The 24,697-nt window shown below is 45.4% G+C and overlaps 1 long non-coding RNA gene across 1 annotated transcript; it reads right to left on the bottom strand.

Annotated features, from left to right (window-relative positions):
• Positions 1 to 431: 431 nt before the first annotated feature.
• LOC140844309 (uncharacterized) lies at positions 432 to 20,506 on the bottom strand. The gene is made up of 3 exons (XR_012122464.1): positions 20,342 to 20,506; positions 10,900 to 10,975; positions 432 to 3,528 (listed from the first exon to the last, which is right to left on the bottom strand). It is a non-coding gene; the product is annotated as an uncharacterized lncRNA (long non-coding RNA).
• Between the last annotated feature and the right edge of the window lie 4,191 nt (positions 20,507 to 24,697).

Raw genomic sequence — 24,697 nt, 5'->3', positions numbered from 1 at the left:
AAGGTGGCATCTACACGCCCAGGAGGGAGATGGACAGGGAATCAACCCCTCCAGCACCTTGATCGAGGACCTTCACACCCCAGGCCTGGGGAAAATGAGTTTCTACTGTGTACCCAGTCTGTGTACTTTGCTAAGTAGCCCTACTAAACTAATACAACTGTTTTAATATGTAACCATTTCTTCACGAGACTCAGGGTCACAGGATAAAATAATCTCACTCTACTATTCATTCCATCAACAAAGAGTTACCAAGATACATCTCATCACAGTGACCAAGAAAGGAAGCCAAAGAGCCCCACCCTCATGGACTTTACTGAAATACTATGCACAAAAGGTACTTTGCAAGTAAAATTGCTGAATACGTACATTGTATTATTGGAATATTTTTATTTGCAAATGCAGTAATGCAAAGAGCTGCATTAATAGGGGAATCAGATTCTAAAGCTCGAGATTTTGACACATGCTTATCTCCATAGCTGTAGTTAACATTTGCTGAGCTCTTATTATGAGCCAGGCACTATTTCAAGTGCTTTATTAACAATAGTTTATTTTATATAGCAACGCAAATAGATAGATACTGGTACTTCCTTCATTCTACAGATAGGAAAACTGGGACACAGGGAAATTACATAACTGGCCCAAGATCACACAGATAAAAATAGCAGGAAGTGACCAATCAATATGTGGAAGTCGGAAGCAAAAATCACAACATAAGAAAGCATGCAGGTGATGAAGAGCAGTTGGGAGCAGCTGGGAACGTGTCACTGGAGGAAACCTTTCAAAGGTCAGTCTCTGACCTTGGCCGCATAGGAAGCCTGCTTCCAATACCAAAAACACTGTCAACAAAAAGAACATGAGTAATAAATTGTGAAAAAGGTGAGATATATTTAGTCTGCTGGTAATTTAAAAAATACGTCAGCAGGAGGAGTTGGTGTATAAAGAGGATAGGAAATGAGACACAGTAAAGAAAGACTGAAATACAATCACATAATCGGCAGAAAGCTCAGCGCCAAGGGGCCCGTACCCCCCACCCCCAGGAGAGCTCTGCTAATGGATCTTTTTAATATCAGGTGGCAGAGAGGAGACTCCAATGGTGGTCTCTGATGCTGCCTCCTCCAGAGAACTGCTTTATAGAAATGGTTAATTTCGGATAATTCCCAATTCTCAGTTGGATAATTAAAGGGTATTATAATTTAATGTGGATAGGATAGAAGATTTAGACTCTTTATATATAAGGAAAACAATATTCAAGAGCCTTGCTAAGAATGTTTCCTGATGTGCGTGTGTGTGTGTGTGTGTGTTTACGTAGAAGTTCCTTCCTGCTTAAGAAACAAAATAAACAACAAACATTGAAAAGCCTTTATTGGCCGCTTTTTAATATGTAGCAAAACTGTAAGTCCGTTTTCCTTTAGACCAATTTTTTCTTCTTGCTTAACTAAATAGCTTACATCTTTGGAAAACAATAAAGCCAAAGTGCCTTAAATTATTTTAATCTTTTAAGTCTAGTAGGCGTGATAATCAATGTTCAAGAAACTAAAATATCACATAACTAAAATAATGGCATGCAAAACAAACTAAACGTTTTCCTGTCTGTAGCAGTGTCAGCCTTCCAAAGGGGGCTGATTCCTGATCGCTTTGCAGGAAGCCAGATCCATGCACACTTATTGAACAGATACGGTGCTTTCTAAGTCTTTTAAGCACTGCGATGCTCTGAGTTTAAGGTGTCGTGTGTAATCCAAATAAGTGAACTTGATGGAGAGCAGAGAGAACGGACCCTGAGTGTTGGGAAGAAGTAAGGGGCGGGGCCGGCTGAGCAGCTGAGGCCTCTTGTGAGCAGAAGGTGGCTGCTTTTCTGCTTTGATTGGCATATGATTTCACCAGTTTGTAAGGTAGCTGTACTAGAATTACATCTACTGCTTTGTTCCTTGTGCTGTATAAAGGAAGTCAACCAGCAGCGACGCCCGTGTGGGCTACAGTTTGCCTTCTACCCAGTATGTCTGTGGGCAGAGGTCCTGGCTTTCCTGTGGCACCACCAAGCTTGTTCAGTTTTCGTGGAGATGCTACTGTAGCTGACTGAGCTCGTTCCTACCTATTGGCTGCTTTACCTGGAGGACTGCACTGCTCAGCCCCTGAAGGCAGACGTGGCTCTGCGATTCGCGCTGGCCGATAGGCCGAGTGGACAGGAAGTGTGACTACCCTCACCAGCAGCTTTACAAGCCCCCATATTCTCACCATTTCCTCTTTCTGTCTGATGAAAGAATGGCAGATGCTTGGTAGAGGCTGCTTCTTAAGCCACGGAATTTCACTTCAGAAATACTTTCTGCTGCCGTGTGTCACTGTTAGCTGGGGCCACTTGTTACTGCAGCATGATCTAGCTTAAGCTGATTGATACAACATCCTAAATGAGGTTTCTTACTTTCATTCAGATACTGAAATGAGTCACATGTCCTAGAGGCCAGCATTTGCTCTGCCCTCACCCCCACACACTTTCCCTCTGTCTTTCCCACCCAATTTCTCTCTGTGAAGAGCTCTGGAGTGACAACTTCTGTGTTAGAATGATTATAATCCCAGAGCATATCGGTAACAGAATTAAATAGGGGTCCTCACCTGTGCAAACAATCGTGAAAATGTCCTGCCCCTGCCCCTGCCCCTATTCCTGATTAGGGGTAAGCTGACTCAAGCCCCTCGTTGCACATAGGCTTGTACACGATGTCTACAGACACACGTCCAAGTTCATGTGGCAACGGAGTGACAAAGTGACCTGCAGGCTTGTAGCCAGGATCCTGGTCCAGGACCGTGTCCATTGGAGGCTTCGGCCCCTTCAAGGGACTTCAGGAGGCCACACTGAACGTTGACACAGTATTTTTGTCTTTGAAACATTTGGAAAATGATTCATATTTATAACAGACACAGCAGGAAAAGAGGCATGAAGCATTTAGGGAACAAAATTATGACCTCTGTCTGTTTCCACGAACTGAGGGTTGATACCAGAGAGGCAGGATGGAGGCAGCAATGGCTCCTCACCCTCCCCGGACCCTGCAGCTGAGCTTCACCAGCACACACTCCACGGCCGCGAGTGCAGGAATGTCCCTGTGCAGTCATTTCTCTACCACAAAAGGAAAAGGAAGTCAGGCGAAGGTTCCATGAAGGGCCATTTTCTGGTCTCACTTGACTTGGGAAAGCCAGGTTTCTCCCTCTGACGGTCACAGGAAGTGCACTGGCACTGTTATTTTCCAATCTTCCTCATCTCCCTCATTCCTCATAAAAGGACTTGCACTGCCTTAAATTTCTCTGCCTCTTCTGGAGAATCAAAATACAAGAATCACAAAAGGTCTATCAAGACTCCACAGCCAGGACCCCCGAGCTCTTTCAGTGAAGGGTCTGCTTCCTACCTGGTCCCAGCCTCTTCCTTCCAAGGTCCAGTGGAGGCAAACAGAGAAATTACTGTGTGTTTCAGAGGCTGCCCCAGTCAACCTTCTCATTCTCTTTAAGGCCCGGGCTCATGCTGTCTCCTTCTTCAGTCTGTGCCTGGTGAGGATACACACTCAAATTTTACAAGTAACCCAGATTGAGTTTTATTACCCAAATGAAATATCCATTTTATTGAAGTCCAGTATAAGATGAAGAAAGGCAAATATATTTCTAAGTTAGCAAAAGCTTAAACTCAACAGACTTTAATATCTAGGAATGTTACAAACCGTGGGCTGTCCCTTTGCAAAATATCATTCCACATGCCCTTTCACACATCCGAGGCTATCAGTGACCCATCCGCCTGTGATCACGAGCATACCCTCTCGCTCTGACGTTCTGACAGCTCGGCATATTGATTTTCATGCACCCCTATTTTCTCAGATCCGAGCCACTGTACTCTTCTCCCACAAGGCCCTGTTTGCAGTGTCCCCCTCGGAAGGAGTCAGGAATCGATTCCTTTTTCTTCATGCTCCCTTGCATGACAGACTTAAATCACTAATTTCTCCACTAGACTTGGAAGGAGAAATTTTGAGCCTCATGCTGCAGGATGATGGGGGCACTGGAGAAGGTGGCTTCGGGGACACTGGGAGAGGTGAGGGACTCTTGGCTGTGGAAAGGATACGCATACGATGGCAGAAGGCAGACCGTGAAAATGCCCACAATTCTTCAGGCCCTTTCTGGTGCAATTCTGCAGCCCCTCCCACCAAAAGCCCCTTGACTCCAGGTGGCCTTGTAATTCTCACTGACCTACATGTTTAACTTGGTGCCAGTACAACACTGTCATCATCATGGCAGCTTTGTAGTGAATTTGAAATTGGGGAAGTGCGAGTCCCCAGTTTTGTTCTTTTTCAAGATTGGGTGGGACATCCAGCCACGAGCTATAATCCGAATGCCTCAGTATGGGTTAGATGTAAATAGATTAGTTGCAATCTAATTGCATCACTGCAATTAACCCTCCTAACCCCACCGAATCCTGCCCCTTCTATACCACCCCTCATCCACAGACTCAAAGTACAGCTCCTATCATGTCAGCCTTCTGGACAAGCCGCCAGTCCCCCCGAGACGTCAGGGGGCAGTCCTGTGGTTGGTCTCCAGGCACTGATGTCGTGGACCCACTTCCCAGAGCACAGCTCCATCTGCTCTGTCTCTCCTGGCACTGGGCACACCGGGCTTCCCTCTCATCTTCACACAGGCCACATTTTCTCTCACTCCATGGCTTCCATACCTTGTTTTCTTTGGCTGGAATGTTCTTTCCATCAACCTCCTCTCACATGTCCTTCGGGGCTCAATTTCCTCTCGGTATCTCTGGTCAAATACTTAACCCAATAGGACCTTACACTGTTTCACAGCATTTATTACACACACACACGTATATAAGCACTTGTTTAATACTGTGGAGAAGGAGGTATCTACCCTGTCTATGTGTGAGCCTCTAGCAGCTAATAAAGTACCCGGAATATCACAGCGACTTAAAAGTATTTTTGGTGTGTTAACTACTTTCTAAAATTGTCAACATCTTCCTTAGGTTTCATCATAAATATTCTTCTTCAGGAAGGCTTTGCGGAAGGGAGATTATCAGCCGAGGGCGTGGAGGGGGCCGGAAGGGAAATCAGAGAGCCCGGGGGCGGGTGGTGATAAGGGTCCCCACAGGGGCACCACAGCCCTGTGAGCAGTGTACTCGTAAGCAAAACCTTAAATAAAGAGACGAAAACACAAAAAGGGATGTTGACAGAAATGGTGGGGGCGAGGAGAGGAGACTAAACAAGAAAAACCTTTTGATGGGCAGGGAATTGATTTTAGTGCCTCTTGGTTTGCCTAAGAAATTTGAACCATTCTCAGCAAACAGCCTAGAGAGAATCTCTGTGTTTCAGGCCACTAAGCAGGGCTCCCCGGGGCTGCGGCGCTGTTATTTCCCCGTATCCCACCCTGGGAAAAGTCAGAGAAGCACAGGCTGCTCTCCAGTGCATCAGGCATAAAATGCCTGGCAGCGCTCCTGGGGTCTCCACGTCGACAGGCAAGCAGCCAGGTGGGTCAGATGCTATCATTTGCAGCTCGGCCAGCCCACGGGTGTCTGGCCCTGCGCTCTTCCAGGGGGCACCGTACCTCCAGCCAAGATGATTTATTGCTGAGGGTCCCATATTTCCATTTTGTGATCTCGAATCTTTCATTAGAGGTTATGCCCATGGACTACTGGAAGATGGAAAATCTTATTATCTAAAATCTGTATACGGAAAATTTAACAGCTACCAACATTTTTTTAAGCTATAGAGTATTACCTTGTGCATAAAACAAGTTCTTAAATGGGGATGAACAGCCACTGTACGCACGTTGTAAGTGGCGCTGTGCTAACACGTCCATGTTTGCGGGGCCGGGGTGGGGGTTACCAAAAGCTACTTTGGTCCTGTACGAATCACATGCCTTTGACTCGATGTCAGCTCCATTTCAAACGAAATGCTCTTGGTATTAGGTATTCGGATTACAGCTCGGGGTTGGATATCCAACACAATCTTGAAAAAGAACAAAACCGGGGTCTCGCACTTGCCCAATTTCAAATTCACTACAAAGCTGCCGTGATGATGACAGTGTTGTACTGGCACAAAGTTGAATGCGTAGGTCAGTGAGAATTACGAGGCCGCCTGGAGTCAAGGGGCTTTTGGTGGGAGGGGCTGCAGAATTGCACTGGAAAGGGCCTGAAGAATTGTAGGCATTTTCACGGTCTACCTTCTGCCATTGTTACACGTATTCTTTCCACAGCCAAGAGTCCCTCACCTCTCCCAGTGTCTCCCGTGCCAACGTTATCCTCCAGCATGAGGCGCAAAATTCAGTATCCTGGCCTCTGCACCAGGTCAAATGGCTGCACCTGATCCAGAGACTCAAGGACCGGAAAGACCCCTGCCCCACACCCCGCTAACGTGCAAAGGTGGGGGGCGAGCACCGTGCCCTTCACAGACCCTTTCACCTGTGAGCAGCAGGCAGAGCCCTGCGTTCCGAGACCCTGCCAAGCAAGCGCCCCAGACCCCCTGCTCGGGCACGCGGCCGATTCCCTGGCTGGGCCCTGGGCCCTGGGCCCGTCCTTCTCTGTGCCTGGGGGCTCCGCTCTGAGACTTCCCTTCTTCCTCCCCTCCTTGGTCACTTCTGAAGACAACACGGGAAAACACGGCCTTGGGGGAACTTTCTCAGCTCTTTCCTGGCTGTGGAAAGCTGTTGATTTTCAATTAGCTGCATTTTTAGTCTGGCCTTTACTTCTGCCTACGTAACTGCCTCTGAACTTTTTGGGCTTTCCATGCATCTGATTCTATTCAATTCTATTTATAAAGACCACACCTACGATTTGGGAGAGAAGCCTCTCTCTCGATTTAATCACAACTATTTAGGGCACATCAAGTCTTTCTGGGATAATAGCCTTAAGGTTTCTAGAAATCCCATTTTCTAGCTGGGAGGGACCACTGGGGACCAACTTAATTCTTTCAGAAGTATTATAAAGGATCATACAAGCACCCACTTTATTTGATCTCCTCCCCAAACTGTATGCTACTTTTAGAATCTTTTGCGGGCTGAAGAGGCTAGAGAGAAAAAAGAGTTTTATTTTCCAAGCCAACAAGCCCACTGCTGTTTGCAGTTCTGGGTGTCCCCGAGCTACCTGGGGAAGGGTGTTTGTTGATCTTAACGGTCTAATAGGACTATAGAAAGTAGGGCAGGGAGCTGAGTAATACTCCCAGAAAATTTGAAATTAATCCAAGAACTAGAAAGACAGTCTCCACACGTTTTCACTTTCAATTTTCCGTACTATCTAATCATTTTTACATCATTATCCTGAGGTTCAAACCATGATGATAGTAAGTCTTAATTAATTTTATTAGAGTTCCTTTATTACATCTATGAAAAACGGATATGGAGATTTGTGGGGTTTTTTTGCCAAACAAAATATGCTGGGAGGATTAGCTGTATTGATAGTTGACAGAGCGCTGCGGGGGAGAAAAAGATTTCCTTTCAGATACAGTGAGCACTGTTCCCACTGACACCTTCCTCATAACGTCTCACGTAAGCACGTCAAACCGATCGAGACCTAACATACCGCTTCTGTGACTTCCATGAAGAGTGAAAAGAAACTTACATAGACAAGAGAGAGGTTTAGAATATTAAGACAGTCTGTTGCATTTGATAAGCCATTTTCAAAATGCAGGTTTAAGATCCACACAGATTGTCACAAATGCATTAACTCACGAGAGTAAGTCAGTCCTGAGCAGGAAGGCGAGCGCGTGTTTCTTCTCGGCCAAAGCGTTCTGGGAAATCAACAAGAGGCTGAAGATAAGGATTTGGGCTTCAGATGCAGGAAAACAAAAGGTGGTAAAACATCTTGAAATGCTTTTTTAACAAAGAATGACTATGGGGCGTGGTCTAGTCTCTCGTGTGTGTTCTTGCGAATTTCTCCCACAGAAGAAACTGCTGAACTTCCAGATTCTGTGACATGTTGAAAATAAATGACTTGTCATCTTTATCGTGTATGTGGATGTACACGAGACAAAGGATTCCAGGGGAGGCTTGCCGTGATTGTTGCTGTTGACTAATTCGTCCTTAAAAGCTTGAGAAAACGATATTTTATTTATTTACAGTGGTTTAAAAATTGAGGGAATTAACCTTCCATGGAAGTCAACATGTTAAAAGTTTAGGATCACTAGCCTGCTGAAGCTCATGAATTCTAATCACAACAGGGCAGTTTTCCTTGGACCATGGTAATTCAACTGTATTTTTAAGACTGATGTTGCAAAGTGTGGCCCCAGCTTGCTGCCCATTCTTGCCAGTGTCCTCTGTGGCAGGGGTGGGGGTGCGGGAGCTCCCCACGTCCCCTGGCAGCCGTCGGTCTGAGGCTCAGCCAGGGCTTCTCTGCGGCCCCAGATGCCGATCAGAATGAGAAACAAGTTTTCTTCTGCTGTCTGACCAGCGCCTGCCTTCACCCCTGCTCAGCCCGGGGCTCCTATACTGGCGCTGTACCAGATTTCCCCAAAATAGTATAGTAAAAAAATGCAGATGTATAATCTTAGAATTCAGAAGTCAAAAATGGCTTTGTTGGGCTAAAATCAAGATGTCCACAGGGCTGTATTGCTTCTTACGTTTCCAGGAGACAATCTGTTTCCTTTTCTTTCCCAGTTTCTAGACGCCACCTGCATTCCTTGGCTCGTGAGTGGATGGATTCATTCTCCATCTTCAAACTAGCAGCACACCGTCAAAGCTCTCAGTCTCACTCTGACCTTCTTCCACTCATAAGGCCCCTTGGGGTCACATTATTCATTCGTATCACTCTTCCTTATCAAATGCCCCCCAAAGTTAACCTCTAGCTTTATAACATGATGCATCTAGAACTACATTCCACATCTATTATATATGCAAAGTCATGTGTAAAATCCATTCTAATTGAAGTGATGACAAGGGATTCAATCTGTTGTCATTGATCAGCGTTTTATGATTCATGACAAAGTTAAAAGTTACTTAAAACACCTTGAGGATAGAAGGTGTCTTTTACTAACGCAAGATTTCAAAAGAGACAATAAAAATATTCAGGACCTATCACGATAAAACTGAGGAATCCACTGAAGTTTTTCTATCTCCTAGGGAAATTCTCCAACTAGAGAATGGGTTCCAGAGCCTCCGAACGAGTGGCCTGAGAGGCGGCGGTGTCTGGGTCCCCAGGACAGTCCCCACTGCCGCGCGCCCCGCCGACATTTGCTCTCAGCAAACATCAAAAGTGAATCCAGGCTCCTGGGCTGAGTTTCTCAAACACACTGTCTTTGTACCATTTTATTAAAATAGCAAGGCCCTTTGTACCGTTCCCCTCCTCTTCTATTTACAAGTCAACAAAAACAACTATTAATTTTATGTTTTAATCCAGTTATTATAGAGCTAATTTTCTTCAGAAATCGCATGTGCAGAAGTGTTTTTCTAATGGTAAACTGCTTTGGTGAGTGTCTTGTGAATTGCTCGCAGGTGACACAGCTTGACTTGTGCCGTGTCTTTGCACAGAGGGTGGGTACGTGTCAGAGGGACGGAGCCACTGACTGCAGGTCACCGTTAGAGCTTCCTATTGTCCGTGGAGCTCATTCCACTTAAAACCTGGGGATGGCCGTACATAACAAAAATCCTAAATGGTAGTGACTTGAACAGAAATCAGAATTCATTCATTCTTTCACTCATTTACTATAGTTCATTCATTCATTCATTCACTCACTCACTTTGCTATGAGAAATTGAAGGGTTGGCAACTCAAGGCTGGTGCAGTGGCTCAGTGGTTTCCTGACTGAAGACCCCTGCATGTTCTTGACCTTCCCTCTTTTCTATTTTACCTCCTGTCCACCTTCAGCATTTCAGCATTTCAGAAGGCACAAGCTGGTTCTCTTTTAGAAGCTTTCTTGGCAAGTCCCACCCTGATTCTTCTGCTTACATCTTATCAGGGACAATAAAACGGCTTTCCATAGCTTCAAGGGAAGTGAGGCCACTGGGCTGTTTTTGTTTCTGTTTGGCGGGGTTGACTGTATATGTGTTTTTTATTTTATTTTATTTTTTGAAGCTAAACACATTACAATATCTAGACTTTACAGGACAATGTAGCAATCTCGCAAACTAGCAACCTGCCCAAACTGCTTTACTCTAAAGTATATTCATTTTTTACTGTGACACTGAGTCATAATGCAAAGATAATATATGTGAGTTAAGAAAACTCTAGAATGATGTGCTTGTGATGATTTACTACGATATCCCTTGGTATACTTGGTTTTTCCTATGATCTTTACTCAGTAGGAGAAGGAATTATGAAAGAAGATCTTGAGAAAAATAGAACTTACCTATAGTTAATAGATATTTTTAACTCTTATTTTTATAGTGGATTCTGGGTTTGCTTGAGAAGCTTCTAGAAGCCTTTAACATCAAAGAGAAAAGTCCCAGTACTTTTAAAGGTGACTGAGTCATTTTTTCCTGCATTCTTTTTTTTTCCTCACTGGGGAGAAATGTTTCACTGGGATGGGCTGAGAGGGGAAACTCCAGTTTTCTGATAAAACATGGTCATCTTTCCCTCTCCTCTCAGACGGGTCCAGGTACAGACACAGGGACTGGGAATTAGCAGACGGCGTCCATGCCCCCTTCTGCTGACACTTCCCTTTCAAACTCACTTTCTACCTTTATAAACAAGGGTGGAAATACTTAGCTTCCCAACATGACAGGGTTGTTGACATAAGGCAAGGTATGTAAAAACATGTCAAGAAATTCAAAAGTGTACGTAAGTTATAGGAAATTATTAACTTCTCAGAATAGAACAGTTCACAAATTGCTTCAGATAAGAAGATATCTGAGATATCTTCAGGGATAAGAAGAGTACTTTGCATTAACTTCCCCATAAATGTTTTATTGTGAGAAACAGAAAGTAAGAGAGGAACTCTACCTCGAAGGCGATGGAAACTTCAGGGGAAGAGAAGTGCAGCACGTAGCTTCTTTATGCCTCGGCTCCAACCGTGTATCTGAAAGTAAAGGTAACCACTGGAAAAGCTTTATCATCTAACTTGTCTTTTCAAAGTTTTAAAGGAATGTTAATGACACTCATAACAATAATTCTCAGTGAAGATTCAGTTAATCGTTACGCAATTCTATAGCATGAAAGTTATGTTTTATGTTATTATCTCCCTATTACACACGAGGAAATCGAGACGCAGAGATGTTGAGAAACTTGCACAAAGTCACAAAGCTAAAATGTATGAAAGGCAGGATAATCTCCTAAGCTTCAGGCTCTATAGCTTGAGCTATTTGTTTGTAAGAACTGTATGGTTAAAAGCTTTCTTTCACATCACTGAAAAATATGGTTTAGTGTTCGTCATTGATTGAGGAAACACATGAAACATTGGTGGTGTTTCCCCCAGGTTTCCTGAATCTATCCTCACAATGTCATGTTCATTCAGATCTCAGGTCTGTTTAGCTGACCAGGGATCCAGCTTAATTTAGTTCCTCAAATGTCTTGGATATCATAGTCTACACCTCAGAGGCCACAGGGAATACTAAAATAGACACGTAAAGATGAACAGGCTTTGCGACTTGGGGAAATAATCTCTTCTGTTCTCAAAAGCAGAGGGTAAGATTCATATCATTACTAAACACCTGACTTTGGCAGATCCTTTATGCTTCCTGGGTCTTCAGCTTCCGTATCTATAAGGTAGAGATAACGGTACCCAGCTTGCAGGTTGTTGGGGATTAGAGGAGATAAACATGTTAGCACAGTTCCTGGCATACAGAAAGCTTGTGAGGGGTGTTGGCTGAATCATAGCAACTCCTCTGTGGAAATAGGGTGACTCCTGCAACTGGTGCTGCCAAACTGACTGACCTGGAGTTTCTTGTGAGCCAAGGAAGCGATAAAGCCACCATTGCACATGAGGGGGGCACTGTAGGAGGGACTCTTTCTAAAAAAGTCTACATGGAGCAAATATAACCGGGCCAGTAATACTTTTCTAAAACATGTACTACAAAGTAACTTAATCAAATCCTCTTCAGGCGTATGTTGTACATGAAAGTTTATGATTTGATTCTGAAAGGAATTCCCAATCTGAGAGAGAATCTCAAGTTGTCAATCTCATTTACCACATCTGCCTCGATATAAAGAAGCTGTTTAAATACTCCAGAATATATTCATCTAATCAACTCTAAGTACCAGTCTGTAGATCAGGTCAAGGGCAGGAAGGATCTGCGTCATCTCAAGATGCAATGAGCAAGTCACACTAAGTCATAGCTATCCTCGTACACATGGTGCTGATTTCTCCCTGCCAGGGGACTGTTCGGTTAAATCAGCTCAAGGGGTCTGGATGTTGAGTCTCCAAACATTCACACACACACACACACACAACACATACACGCCAAACTGGAAATGGCAGCCATCCAATCAGAAAGTGATTTTATATGCAAGTATGCTGTGGGGCTCCACCCTGTATTCTCTGTTATTTCACCCAAATATAATCCTCACGACAAAAAGGAATTCCGACTGTGTACCTGAATGAGTCTAGTGGGCAGACTGGGAGTCCGGGCACAGTCAGGCAGGTGAACCTCGTCGCGGACTTCCCTACTGCTCGGGAATAGCGCCTTGTCCTTTCCCAGCACTTGTCTCTCGGGATGGAAGAGGACTGGGGTCAGATGGCTCTAGACAGTTATTTAACCTCTTCGAGTATTTATTTAGTAACCTGGGAGATGTGACTACTAACAGCTGCCCCTGAAGCCCGCGAGACTGATCGTACGACACGTGTCTCCATTATCTGGCACAATGTTGGCATCTGAAAAACAGTGCTTGTTATCATCCATGCGTCACCTGGCTCACATGGACATACAGCTCGGTCCTATTTATGTGATGTTAGGTTTCACTGAAGGACAAACACACACACACATCCACACACATGCACATCCACAAACATATACAAAACACAAACATACATGCAAATGTTAGGCCATGGGTTTTATAAGACACTGTGGACCTGGTGTGAAAATATTATGAAACCGTGGTTACGGGTTATACAACTGAACCAATTTGCAATTCATGGAGTAGACAACAGCTGAATACATTAATTCATTTGGATGAAAGTGGCTCCCTGAGAAGGCTAATGGTGTCCTCACAAAAGAGGGTTCAAAGGTGTGCACAAGAGGTGGAGATGTGTCCCCCTAAATACCCAGCATAGCTACCCATGGGCAGGAAGGAGGGGCCTCGCAGACATGCATCGGGTCCCCAAGGACTCGGGTTTGTGCCCACAGCAGGCATCCCAGCCCTTGGGAACTGCTCTGGAGAGACGTTCACCTAACATTTCCAGCTTTGAAAACAAACGGAGCTTACATCCAGGAAACCCAAATGGTTGTAGGAAACTGAGACCCCACTCTTATTGGGCTTGCACACAGTCATTCACCCCAGTGCCCAGCACAAAGCAGCTGGCCAAAAAGTGCCTAAACGGAGGCAAAGTAGATTCTTTGGCTAATCTTCAAACATCTGCTAGTGGGTCAGGGGTCTGTGGGAGCCCTCTGGGCAGTGGTGCTGGCAGTTGCCATCTCTCACCCTCCTTGTCCTTTGTCAACACTGGCCCATGTGGGCACCGGTTTTGCCCTTTTGCTGTAGCTTGCTGGCAATGCCTGTCCTACCCCTGCACTCCCCTGGGGCCTCAGCTGTCTAAACCTGCAGGGGGCTTGCTCCAGCCTAGTGCCCCCCTGCGGCCCTGCCTGTTAAGCCTGGCAATGGGCTTGCAGCGGCCCAGGCTCTGCCACCAGCTGCCAAGGCTGGCAGATGAGCTCTCCCTGACCAGGTGCTGCCTGGTGGCCCCATCAAAGCTGGCAGGTGCATGCAGTTCACACAGGGGATGCCTCTTGAACACCTGGATCTGATGGCCTGGGGGCCTATATTTCTGGGTCCCAAGGAACTGAGAGTCAGAGAGATGGTCCTTGGCAGGCCACCCCTGCCCGGGTGATGCACAGAGAACAGACAACAGAAACCCACCTTCCTGTAACCACCCTTCAAGACTGGTAGACATGGCTGTTTTGCCTAAAACATAGAAACAAACAGAGAGAGTCAGGCAAATGGAAGAAACAGGAGAATATGTTCCAAAGAAAAAACAAGCTAAGACCCTGGGGCAGGGGTGGAGGGGTGGGGGAAACACCTGAATGAAATGAAAATAAGCAATTTACCTGCTAAAGAGTTCAAAGTCAAGGTCATAAGTGGTCACCAGTCTCGGGACAAGAACGGATGAATGCAGAGAGAATAGCAGCAAAGGGACAGAAAATATAAGAAAGTTCCCAGAAGAAGTCACAGAACTGAAGAATCAGTATCTGAACTAAAAATAACACTGGAGGAATTCCACAGTGGACTAGATGAAGCAGAAGAGAAGATAGATGACCTGGAAGACAGGGAAGTGGAATTCACCCCAACAGGGCAGCAAAAAGATCATGTAATTTTAAAGGAAGATAGCTTAAGGGGTCTCTGGGACATTAAGTGGAACAATATTTGCATAATGGGAGAAAACAGAGAGAAAAGGACAGAAAACATGTTGGAAGAAATAGTGGCTGAGGACTTCCCTAACCTGGGGAAGGACACAGACGTCCAGATCCAGGATGCACAGAGTCCCGAAGGAAATCCACCCTGCAGCACATTATAATCAAAATGTCAAAGGTTAAAGATGAAGACAGAATCTTAAGAGTACCAAGAGGAAAACACTTGTTACACACAAGGAGCCCCTAAGACTATCAGCATATTTCCCTGCAGAAACTTTGCAGGACAGAAAGGGGTGAAATGACATCAAAGTGATGAAAGTACGTCTTCCCACAGAGAATACTCCACCTGATGAGGTCATTGCTCAGAACTAAAGGAGAGAGAGTTTTCCGGACAAAAGCTAACAGGGTCGCCGGCCTTACATGAAATGTTCAAAGAACTTTTTCCACATGAAAAGATGGGTGCTTGTCAAGGAGATGAGGTGTGGGCCTTGCTGGGAAAGGTGAATACATATTGAAGGTAGGGGACCGATCACTTATGAAGCTAGCGTAAAGGGTACAGACAAAAGATGTAAATTGTGACATCAAACAACATGAGATGGTGGGGGGAGTAGAGATTTAGCACATACTCAAAATTCACTTGCTATCAACATAAAATAGACTGGTGTATATATAGGCTGATCTGTGTCAGCCTCATGATAACCACAAGAACTATAGTGGATACAGAAAAGATACTGAGAACGGAATCTGTAACGGTGCAGGAAGTCATCAAACCACACTGGAAAAAAGCAAAAGAAAAGAGGAATTTACCAAAACAGCCAGAAAACAATGAACAAAATGGCAATATGTACATCTCTATCTATAATTACGGATGGTACAGGACACAGTTGTCAAATCATAAGCATAGAGTGGCTGAACGGATGAAAAGACCCACCTGGGTGCACCTGCCAGAGACTCACCTTAGGTGGGAAGACACACACAGACTGGAAGTGAAGGGCTGGAAGAAGGTATTTCATGTGGACAGAAACCAACACAAAGCTGGGGGAGCTATACTTCCATCAGACAAAAGAGACCTTAAAACAGAGACTGAATTAAAAGACAAAGAAAGACATTACATAATGATAAAAGGGTCCGTCCAGCAAGGAGACGTAACATTTGTAAATATTTATGCACCCAACATAGGAACACCTAAATATATAAAGCAAATGTATTAACAAACCAAAGGAGAGAAATCTACAGCAACGTAATGATAGTACCTCACTTACATCTGTGGATAGATCATTCAGACAGAAAATCAATGAGGAGACATTGGCCTAGACAACACTTAGGTAGTATACCTCAATTTTAAAAAGATCAGTCCATCCATTCCCTGGCAGCACCAAATGACGTCAGTCAGTTTTTGGAAGCCCAGAGAAACGAAGTGGAGTAGTTCATATCACAGATAAACACAGACATCAAATCCTACAGAGCTGGCAAATCAGGACTCAGCAGCTGGGCACCCCCTAAGTGTCCACTCATTATGGGTCCATTTCACCTTCCTGTGCATCCTTTCCACACAAAATCTGTCAGCGCAAATATTTTCCTTCCTGTTTGTACACGCCTTTGAGTACTTGCTGTTGTATTGCAATAAGCAGGTCCTTTTGTGACTATGGGATAGAACAGGGCAGCCATCCTCCCTACAACAGCAGAGCTTTCCCAGAAACATTACAAAAACTTCACAATCACCCTGAAAACTGCTACATTGTAGAGACCTGTCAACTCCACAAACCACAGGTGAGTAGTTCCCAGAATTGCTCAAACCATAAATAAACATTTAAAAATACCTGAAAGGAAGGGACAAGGAAGCTTTTATAACAACTGTATTACAAACCCCTAAATCATAAACACATTAAGTTCAAAGCATGTCTTTTCATGCTTCAGATAGAAATGAGAAGAAAAAGATTTAAACATCTTTGTAGATTCCTCTGCAGTGGGATGGGTAACACCTGCTCTTTGCTAACAAGCAGCTGGCTTTACGCAAACATAAAATTAAACTCTTAAATAATTTTACTGTTTTACAATTAAAGAATTCTATCACACATGTCTAATACTCTGGAGGGAAATTATTCAGTTGAATTTTGCTCCTGGCTCAGATGTATAGAATTTGCTTTACATTAGGGACACTAGCCTTCTGTCAGCTGTAAGTCACATAAATTGTAATATTTAATTCTCACAGTTACAAATGGGGAAATTGAGGCTGAGAAGGATAATGTAATGTCTAATTCCCACAGCCCATAGTTGGTGACGCCAGTTCTCCAGGCTACATCTTGGATGTGGGCTCCTCTCTACCACATTCTTGCACCTCCCATTCTCTCCTAAAGTGAAGGAATCGGGGCCAGGGGCTAAGAGAGGAATCCTGAGACTGATACAGGCTGGTTCAGTATGAGCATCCCTTTCAAAGAGTTGGGTATAGATTTCAGTTACTCATCTCATTTTTCAGAAATATTTGCCATTTAGGAGTATTTGTATAAAGTGTGCTTGCAACAGACAAGATGAAGGCAGTTGCCAAATCTGTTCTTAATGTGTATATATTATTGGAAAACATAAGAATTCAGGGAAGGACTGCATTTAAGGCACGTCTGTAGGGAGGGAGGAAGCTCCATGCAGGAGGCATTTCTCACCCCGAGGACAGTGTCAGGGCCAAGGTGCCTGTGGGATTGAGGACTGAGCTTGTGGAAGTGTCTTTACTGAGTTTGTTTTCAAATATGAGGCTCATGAAATTCAAATATATGTGTGAACAGATAAATACATGCATTGTCTACCAAGGATTGCTCAAATTCTGTGTGATCTGTGTAAGCCTGGTTTTTACCACATTCACGTTGCAGGGTTTACAGTTTTACGTGGTCACCCAGGGCGGTTAAGCGTCCATGGGCTGGGCTGTGCATGTCCAGAGCCCCAGTAACCTCTAGTACCTGCTGATTTCTGCCTCTCCAGCCCAGGGCCCTGAGTGGGGAGGCATCTGCCTGTCCTGGAGCTCTGCTGGTCCAGGGGAGCCTGCCACCCTCACAAACTGCTGCCCCCCGATGCCACCTCCAGGTACCCCATGGCCAGAACTGCGGATGCACTGGGGATCCTCTGCTCTTTGGCCATTCGGGCCCCATGGGAAGGACTTGGGTCAGGGAAGGGGTGACCGGCGAGGGGGTGGCTGAGTTTGCAGCAATCCCGCATCCGTCCCCAGGCCCCAGGCTCTCGTCAGCCATGGAGTATTATTTTGTGTCACTGGCTTTTTATTTTATGCTCATCTTGCAACTAGGGATTTCACAGGAGGAAAGACAATGCAGAGTTAGTCCAGACCCTGTGCAGGCAGACACTAAGATGGGGTAAGCTGGCAAGGATTTATTAGGGGAAATGCCTGCGTGCAGGGAAATGGGGGGAGCTGGGAAATGCCGGGGGAGCAGTGAGACCCCGGTGAGAGTCCGACTCCCATGCAGAGGAGGGGAGGGACACCGGGCGGAAGTGCCTCGGCTTCTGAGCAGCCTAAGAAAGGCTCCGCAAAGGGATCAGAGACTCCTCAAGCCATAGCCGGCTGTCTGGGGTCCCTCGTGACCCAGGAATTTGTCTGCCCTCCATGGGCATCTTGGGTGGGTGAAGGCACCGATTGCCTCCATGAGGATGTGGAGGAGGCTTCAAGGAGCAGAGGCTGCCTGTGGTCTGTCAAGCTCCTGCAGCTGAAGGCTGAGGCTCGTCCCCATGGCTGCTGGACAGGCTGACATGAGAGTCTCCTATCCCTTGGTCATACGATCAGAGTACCTAACAGATCCAGACCTAAAACCACCCTTGTGTGTTGCCTGACACCCACATGGGCCACATCACCCATGCTTCTCAGGCCATCCCTTTAATAGCTGTGACCCAGTGTCCGTCCCTTTACTAAATCAGCCAGCACACTCCCATCCCAGCCGTCCTAGGCATGTCCGTTTTCTACTGCTGCATAACAGATTCCCACAACTGTAGCCTCTGAAGCAACCCCATTTCCTACCTCACAGTTGTGTAGGTCAGAGCCCGGGGGGCTCAACTGAACTCTGTTCGTGGCTTCACATGGCTGAAATCAAAACGCTTGCCAGATGAGGCTTTATGCGGGAGCTCTGGGGAAGAACCCACTTCCAAGCTCTTTTAAGTTGATGGCAGAATTTGGTTCCTTGTGACTGTGGGACTGAGGTTCCAGTCTTCCCTCAGCTGTCAGCCAAGGGCCACGTTCAGCTCCTGAAAGTCACTTCAAGTCCTTCCACCTGTCCTCCTTCAGCTCTGCAAAGAATCTACCTCATTTCAAGTGCCTCTTATAGTTCAAGTCTCTTTGACTCCCTCTTCCACCACTGGAGTAAACATTCTGTTTTTAAAAGGCTCACATAGTTAGACTGGGCCCACTCGAGAATCTCCCAGCTCACGGTCAAGCAATTGGTGACCTCATTTACATCTGCACAATGACTTTGCATGCAATATGACATGGTCATGTTATATTGGAAGTGGTATCTCATTAAATCCAGAGGGAGTCATTCAAAAATGATGCCTGTGCCATGAGGTGCTCCCTAAGGAGTCTCTCTTCAGTTCCTGGGATTCACTTCTCCTGGGGCTCTGCTCTCCACCACCCTTCTCCTCACACCACCTTATCCTGTACCGAGCCCAATGCCTTTTCCATAATTCATCAATAATATGCTGAATAAAAAAGTATCACGTGAGGTGCACTTCTACCATCAGTTGAGGTGTTAGTAGGAGATTATATCAGAGCTTTATAAAGACAAAAATAAATAAATATGAGAAAATACTAAACTTTATTCCCAGTCAAGTGCTAGTACTTGGTTCATGATGAGTACTTCTCAGGGTCAGTGCTTCTTGAAGACCTTTCCTGCCCCCCTGCCCTTGCACTCTAGCCCCCTTGATTTCTTTAGAAAATATCACAGCCCCCGACCTCCCCAGATTACCAAAAGCTACCCAAGCACACATTCTGGAATTTTCTTAAGCAGAAGAGGCATCACCCAGGTCCTCATTTCCAGCCATCACCTCTTTCCCTGAACTTTCCTCTGGTAGAATAATAGCAAGGAGCTTTAGGAGATTTATTCTAGCCTCATCTACAGCAAAACACCACAGGCAGTTGATTTGTTTGTTTTCCTCCATGTAAGGAAACTCACCATCAGCCCCACCAAGCAGAGCAGACAAGCTGAGGCCCGTGGGCACCAGAGCCGTGAGTGCCCGAGGGGCCTGGAAGAGGCCTCTCTGTGCCCTTTGTCATCTATCATGTGTCCCACTAGCCTGCCTGTGCCCCGTGCCTGCACTGTTAGTATAAAATACTCTCTCGTCTCTACTGCGAGGCCTCTTTCTAGAACATGTGTGGGTCTTTCAAGCCTGACATGGAGAAGGAAGCTGGCAGACAGAGCGCCTCCCTTTTCCCCATAACAGAGGCTCTGGCAGGGTGGGCTTTTCCTTACTATGGCTTCTACCTAAGAGGTTTCCCCTGCCTGTGCAAACCAGCTCCCGGGGGGTGGTTGGGTGGCGCACACATTCAGCCTACCAAGTATTCACAGACAGTCCTGAAATGCTGCAAAGAATTCAGAACGCACCAGCTCTGGCATCACCTACACACAGGGACTTGCAAACTGTCCCTCCCCCATGTGCCTAGACAAACAGTCCTCCAAGTCCAGCATGTAAGTGCTGTACCAGTTTTATTAGTCAGATTTGCGATTGCCTCTTTTCTCTTCTGGTTTATATGGTTGAGGTCAGAGTATTTAGTTTTATGGGTAAAACATAAGAAATGCACTGTTTCCTCTTGTTTTTCTTGTCATAAAGGGTACAGTATGGAAGTGGCAGAGCTTCACGGATGGCGTCTTGAGCCCGACACCCAGAGCAGCACCTACCTGACAGCCAGAAGGGACGCTGCTGCCGACCTCCTGCCCCAGGCCCGGCGGGTGCCCATGGGCGCCTGCTAACTCACTGCCTTTCAAACTGACGACAAATATCCTTTTGTGGAATAGGTGTTTTAGATCCAAATCTTGTTTTCCATGTCTAGATCCCATCTGAACTCTAAGTATCTATAACAAGAGCAAAGCAATAGTGAGTAGCTTTTTGGGACATTTTTTAATTGTAGCTGCATATTTTACATCCTTTATCTGCCTTGTCCCTATTATGTGAATATCTAAAATACGCATGGGAATTTGATTCATTCTTAAAAGTCTTGCATATACCAGGGAGGGCAGGAAGCTGGCTGGCAGAGATTCTCCCTCCCCCGCACAAAGGAGGCCCGGCGGAGCGGCCTCCCCTTACCATGGCTTTCTCCCCCAGTTCCTCAAGCTGACCAGTTCCTGGAGACCTGGGGGCACCATTAGGCAGCTAAGTGGCACAGACGTGTCTGAAACACTGCAAAGAAGGCAGATTACCCCAGTTCTGGGGTCATCTACACAGAGGGATTTCAAACTGTTCTTTCCCCAGGTACCTGGACATTAGTTTCCAAATGGGAAACCAAGGCCTGCAGACCCAGGAAGCGCTGGTTATAAGGCTTCTTGTGACCTTATGAGCATCGCCTGTCACACACACTAAGGAACTGAGTAATAGCTGGCTTAGCTTTAAGAAAATCTTTGTTTCTTTTTTAATCTGCAAAATGTGACATTCTCTCCTCTGTTAGTCCCCTAATGAAATATCCATGAGAAATGTGCAATAGTTACTTCTTAAAAATCTTCAAAATGAAGTATGGTTATTTTTCTGGAAACACTGTCTTTTAAGTAAGTTCAGATAAAGACAACCTGCAAGACAATGAAAATGATGCTACTTATCCCCAGGCAGAAAAATTACACAAGGACCAAAACGGCATGCAGGAAACGGCCATGAAAACTCTTTTTATAACAAAAATGTTACCATCCTGCACACAAACACGAGATATGATCAATAAAAATCCCTCAGATTAAGTTTCTTCATTTTGACCTGATCATTTTCGGGATGCAGAAAAAACCGTCCATAGAGAACTTCATTCCACATGATGAAAACAGTAGTTTCAGTGACCCAATCACCCCAGAATTTACTCTGAGCAAATTACTAAGAACAACAGTATTTGGTTAGCGTTTCCTCCATTCTGGGCACTGGGATGGATGCTGTGGGATGGATCATTCCATTTAAACCTCACAACATCCTTCAAAATATGTATTTACTTATTTTTTAATTGACTTGTTCAATCAGTCAACCAGTGTTGTATTCATCTCCTGTTATGTATACACATGGCTCCTGGCAGTTAGCATTCGTGAGTGAAGAGAGAAAACCTCTCTGCACTCAGGGAGCCTGCATTCCAGTGGCTGAGGAGAAAATATACAGTAAGCAGACATAATAAATACATAAACTATGTAATATAGTAAAATGAGGCTAAATATTATGGAATAAAGAAATATAAATCTAAGTAAGGGGGATTCAGAGGAAAGAGCAGGGAATAATTTGCCTATTAAAATAGTATGGTCAGTGCAGGTCTCATTGACAAGGGGATATTTGGTCAAAGACTTGGAAGAGATGAGAAGTGAGCTATGACATTACCTGTGGGGAGATGCACCAGGTACAGGGCACAGCTCACGCAAAGATCGCAGACCAGATGCATGGCTGGCCTATTGCAATAACCCTGAGTCGGCCAGTGCGACTGGAGGGAGGAGGAGCAGGAGATGAAGTCAGCGCGCTGTGTGCAGTCTCGGGGGCTGGCGGAGGGACTATCTGTCTGTGTAAAATGGGGCACAAATGCTGGCTTTTGAGGAGAGTAGTGATGCGATCAGATTTGCATTTCAAAAGATTCCTCTTCTGCCATAGCAAGAAGAGACTATAGGTAGTACAGTAAGTCACCCAGAAATAAGGCTGCCCTGGACCAGAGAGGTGAGCCTTTGAAAGAAACAGCCAGTAGAATTTCCTGACTGACCAGACTGAAGGGGTGAAAGGTAACATCAGGACCGACTCTAAATTTTGACCCAAACTACCTTTGAGATTAGCTGTTTGAATGGAGATGGGAAAGGTTGCACTTGGAACAGATTTAGGGGTAAAAACCAAGGACTTTGGTCTTGGACATGTCCACAGGATGATACCCATGGACATCCCACCGCAAAGCCCTGGATGCGGCTGGATGTGTATGCGTGGAGCGAGGCGTGAGGGGGGGGCTGGAGATGAACTTCAGAATCACTGCAATAGGTATTATTCAAAGTCTTCACGTTGGCTGACATCACCAAGAAAATCCTACCAATCCAGAGGAAGTCCAAGATCTGGGCCCCAGGGGACTGTAAGGATGAAAGGTGGGGAAGCAGAGGAGCCATCAGAAGGGGCTGGAGGAGAGTGGCCCACAGGGGTGGCCCAGCAGGCATGGTCTTCGGGAAGTCAACTGAATGCAGCGAAGGACGTTACCTATGCATGTGTCTCAAAAGTTTGACAGTTTGATTACATTTCACAGAATCAGAAAGCCGTAGAAATGAGATGTAAAGTCAGCTGTTTGATTCCAAATCCAGTTTGTTTCCTCCAAACATCGGAAGCCCAGACTATAAACTATAGTTGTTATAACTGTAATAACAACTATAAACATGTTTCAAGAGAGGACTGCTTTCTCGTTTGCAACCAGAGATTTAGACCAACTTAAAACAGAAAAGTGAGAGTGATCCACTGGCGGTTTAGAGGGATCCACTGACCCACTGACGACGACTTAATGTGAACACATCTGTACTTTTTCATACTTTAAAATGGTTTCTTGACAGGGATTACTGACCATTCTATTCAAAATCACTTAGGACACATTTTTTTTTAAGAGTGCATTTTAGGAAGCCTTAAAATAGGAAAGGGAAAAATATACAGAAGAGAACAGAAGAGGTGAAAGATAAAGAATTTCTATGGCGTGTTAACTGAGCTCAGCTTTAGAGAAACGGGTGCTTTATTGGAAATACCTGACAGAAGGCGGAAAGGCCTGGAAGGGCTCTTACCCAGCAAGATGCAGCTGCGCCTCGGGGACCTGCTCACCAGGCAGAGATCTGAGCCCTCAGGGCTCTACGATCTCCTCCCCATCCCCTCAGAGGCATTCGTTCGTCGTGTCTTTTGAGAATGGCAAAGCCAGAATTATATTCATTCTCAGTTTCTTTATGGAACCTAAATTTTCCACAGCTATTTAGTATTTGGTTTAAGTAAAGGTTCTTTTCAAATGTAATAATGGGTGACTGCAAAATAGGGGAATTATATATTATCCTGCTATAAACTATTAATAACTTCCCCCATATTAGTCACATAACCAAGGAGAGGCTTGGATGGAGTGAGTCACACAAGAGTTTCGGTGCCTCCTCTCATGATGTGATGTCTGGGAAAGACACCTAGTCGAAGGTCTCATGAAGGAGAAAACCGTGATCCTAAGAAGAAGGAACTCACAAGTGCGGGGCATGAGGTAAGGCTTCCCACATGCATGGAGTGGTGAAATGCCAGCCCTTCGAGCTGGAGCGCCAGGGCTGTGCGCTTGGACAGGTCACTTCACACTGCTTCAGTCTCTGCACTTCTAAGCTATCAGGGGTTTAAAACTAACTATGGGCTTGTGGTGAATTTAAACAAAGAATCTATCTAAAACACAGAGTGGTGCCTAGCATATAATAAGACTCAAAAAATATCAGCTATTACTACTAGTGAGGGTTGGGGCTAGGTGTAGGGTTCAGTGTAGGGGGAGAAGGGTCACGGTGGGAGCTAGGGTTCAGTCTCAGCGTGAGAGCGTTACGCTCAGGGACTGGGTTATGGTGAGGTGTGGGTGAGTTTGAGGGAGTGGGGGTAAGGGCAGGGTGAGGGTCAGTTGTTGGCTTGGGTTTAGGAGGTAGTTCTGGTGTGGGTTAGGGTTAGGATTGGGGTTTAGGATGAGGGTTAGCGTGACAGTTAGGTTAAAGGTCATGGTTCCGTGTGAGTGAGGGTGAGGTTGAGCGCTAAGGGCTAGATTTATGAATAGGATTAGGATTAGGGTTAAGGTTAGCTTCGGTGTAGGGGGAGGGGAGGGTTATGGCTGTGTGTATTTCTTCACTGGCACATGTTCCCTTGCTTTTCCAGTTAAACAAGACTCAGCTTTGGTCTTTTTTGAAGTTCTTTTGGGTCTTCTTTTTACTCTCTGGCCCTTGGTTTAGAGGTCCCCTAATCATGCAACTGTGTGCTGAGTATCTGTCTCTACCACTAGCCTGCAAGTGCCCAGGATGGAGTGACTGTGATTTAGCCCTTAGCAAAATGCTGGGAAATAAACAGGCTCT

Source organism: Manis javanica, chromosome 11, assembly GCF_040802235.1.
Source record: "Manis javanica isolate MJ-LG chromosome 11, MJ_LKY, whole genome shotgun sequence".
Lineage (NCBI taxonomy): Eukaryota > Metazoa > Chordata > Mammalia > Pholidota > Manidae > Manis > Manis javanica.
Note: the sequence above shows the minus strand (reverse complement) of the source record. Positions and strands in the feature narration are given on the sequence as shown.